The following is a 3574-nucleotide window of genomic DNA, read 5'->3' as shown; positions in this document are numbered from 1 at the left end:
CATGTGACGTCACATTTCTCAAACCCCCACCCCCTCGTCACACATCGTCACAAATGTCTGACACCCCCCCCCCCCTAGGTGCGTGACGTCATTTATGGACGGCCCCTTACTTTATTACTTTTTTGAACCTACTACGTGACTTTACCGAAAGACCCAAACAATACAAATGTGTCGTTGATTTCGCTGTGGAAATCCTGTGGAAATCGCTGTGGATTTCACACCTGATGATGATTGTTTGTGTTGCAGTCGAAACGTCGTGAGAATTTTTATTGTTTTATATTCATATTATTTTATTATTTCCCTTCTACGTGACTTAACCGAAAGAACCAAGAATATGAATCCCTGCAGTCACGAAAGCTTTAAATCAAAATTTATATGAATGTATGTCAAACTTCATTCGCACCGTACGTATTCAACCGTGCTAATCGGAGGTTGCGGAGGATGGACAATAAACTTAACAGTAAATAGGACCAATAATTTAGTTTGAACAACTGTTCCCACTTCCTTGATGGTGACATACAGTTTTACCATCTGGTCGAGGCTTCGCTTTTTCATACTGAGAAGGGCAGCGTTTACTTCCTCAAGTGTGACGTTGAGCTCACTCACTCTGCTTCATCTGAAATGTGGTTTGATTCCTGACCTTTATTTTCTATTTTTCCATTTGAAAATATTGTATAATTAACCCGGTAACTTTTAGCCCAAAAAAGACGTTTTACTCCCACTGTACTCCAATTATCAAACTATTTAATGTTTCCGTGCTCCCATTGCTTGCCGTGGCATCGTCTATTATTTAGGGTTGAATACTGTTTTCCTAAAACAATTGCAGATATTTGTTAAAGCCCACAACTGAAAAACATCTCAGAGCATGCATATCCAGGGCAGTTCTTGATGGTGGACCAAGATGGAATTAATCTAGTGGTGGACAAGAGCAGGTGCATATTATCAAGAGCATTTGGCTACTATAAATGTCCACATGATAAGCCACTTCGTTGAGCTATGCTTTGTGGTCAGGTCGCTTCTGAAAAACAGCTATGTAGCTTAGTGGGCCTTACCTGGTAAAATAAAAATAATGTAGGTGATTAGTTTGGAACAATATCTCAAAATCATCTTGGTTCTTTCGGTAAAGGCACGTAGAATGGAAATAATAAAATAATAAAAATAAAACATAATAAAATCATTCTCACGACGTTTCGGCCACAACGCAAGCAGTCGTCCTCAGGTGGAGAACAGGTCTGTCGAGAAGACAGAGTCTGAATGACACACCCCAGGCTTGGAGCGTCTATTTAAGCTGGGATGGAGGGGGGAAGAGCGCCTTGACAAAATAATTTGCATATCAAGAGGAATTTAGCATATTTATGGGAAATGCAGATATGCGATTAGTACTACTTGTGAAATGCGTAGGAGTAACCAAGAAGATGAATCCCTGCAGTCACGAAAGCTTTAAATGGAAATATCTCAAAAGTCTTCAAAGAGGTATGGAGAGTTTGCATGCGTGAAATTACACTGAGTTAAATTCATATAACAGTGAGTGCTTTTTGGTAGGAGACATCACGAGGAGAACGATGAAATGATGGTCTTTTGAGATTAACAATGGAGTAAGCAAATCAGTTGGTGTGCAGGAACTAAGTGGATTGGCGCGTCGCTAAGACCGTTAGATATCCCAGTTGCTTGTAAGAGGCCTTCATCCAGCAGTTGATAGATCATGGCTGGCGCTTTATGCTGAAGAGTCAAGCTCTTGGCACTATAGCTGCACACCAAAATAACTTGAGCCGTTGCTTATATATGACACATATCCGGGATTATTAGGGAGCCTTTGACCTACTGAAGTTTAACCCATAATAATTATTTTAATCCACGCAGACCGCCAGACTCATGTGCAGAGCAAGATAATCGCAGGGAATTAAATAAACTACCAGACGCCGAGCCAGCGGCATTGGTTATCTGCAATGTGGTGTGAACTTTTCAACCAAAACATGTTTCTGCACATTCGAGAAAGCAGACGTTGATACCGCCACGACATTTTTGGTAACTTTGATTCAAATACTTATTCAAATACTGATTTTAATCAATGTTTTTTTTTTACCTGTGTCTACATTGAGGTTATTAAATGAACAGTAAGATGTTTCATTTTCGTTATTTATGTGAGTCCAAAAAAGGTGAAGGTCCACATTTAATTGTTGTATTACGTCATAGCGACTCCATGCCCAGACAAACAATAGGGCAGCACTCAACGTTGCCCATGGTCTTGAGAAAGTGTTGGAAATTCCACGTTCCTGTGGCAAGAACCACTAATATTACCGAGGTCGAGATGTTTGTTTGCTGCGCTGAGTGCTGTTCAACACGATGTCCGACGTTTCGCTCCACGTGCTGGGTGCTTTTCCAGGAAATTAATTAAGTTCCTTTTTTTTCTTCCAACAAAACAAGAGCTCTTGGAGAAGGCACAGACCGCACGCAACAAGGGGGTGGGGGCGGTGGTTACAAAAACTCGGCAGACTGAAGCCCGGCCTCAATCATTCTGGGTCCAGAGATGGGGCAGGAGATTTGGGTCACTACCCAGCACACACACACACGTGGCGACTGCGGGCGACTGCGGCCGGGAGCGTCGGTTATTATAAATTCAGTTCCTTTTTAATTTCTCGCAGGACATGGAGCGAAAAGTCGTCCTGCCAAAACAACGCCGCCTCTTAAACGTGAAAGCAGACTTTTGTTGCTCAACACGCTCGCAAGCACTTGAAGCAAACCCACAGCATCACGTCACACAACGCGCAATACAACGATATCAGGAAGCCACTGGGGCTATGGCACTTTTAAATCCAGATTGAAAATCATTTCTTTAGAGGTGCTTTTTGTGCTTAGGGGCCGTCCATAAATGGCGTCACGCGATTTTGGACTATTTTTGACCCCCCCCCCTCGTCACACGACGTCACAAAAGGTCAGACCCACCTCTCAAATATGACGTCACAAAGCTCTGCCCCCCCCCCAAAAAAAAACACATGCTTCAAATCGCTTTAAACTATTGTCATTGTAGTGCGTATTTAATGTGGCGCTGCACTCTGATGTTGTAGGAGAAAACATTTATTAAAAAGTCTATTTAATTAAGTAGAACGTGTTGTCTTTCTTTACTTAAAGTTGCGCATTTTAATGTGACGTCACATTTCTCACCCCCCCCCCTCTCTCGTCACACATCGTCACAAATGTCTGACTCCCCCCCCTAGGTGCGTGACGTCATTTATGGACGGCCCCTTTCCCCGCACATCCGATTAGCACGGTTGGCTACGTACGGTGTGAATGAAGTTCAACACACATCATACACATGCATACATACAACGTAAAGACACATTGGACGGCTAGACAGTATATACGCGAAAAACATGAAGTACAGTCATCGAACTTATTAACGTAATGTTTGACATACTGATAAAATCATCTTATTACAGTTCTAGACCATGAAAGCAACCCTAATTTCGGCCTTGTTAAGCATCCACTTTACAAACCTTTTAGGCCAGTGGTTCTTCTTAACCTGGCAATGTTTGACTAAACCAGTGGTTCTTCTTAACAAGACAATGTCTGACTA

Source organism: Lampetra planeri, chromosome 40 (genome assembly GCF_965212315.1).
Source record: "Lampetra planeri chromosome 40, kcLamPlan1.2.h2, whole genome shotgun sequence".
In the NCBI taxonomy this organism is placed as follows: Eukaryota; Metazoa; Chordata; class Hyperoartia; order Petromyzontiformes; family Petromyzontidae; genus Lampetra; species Lampetra planeri.
This window is presented reverse-complemented; position numbering follows the sequence as displayed.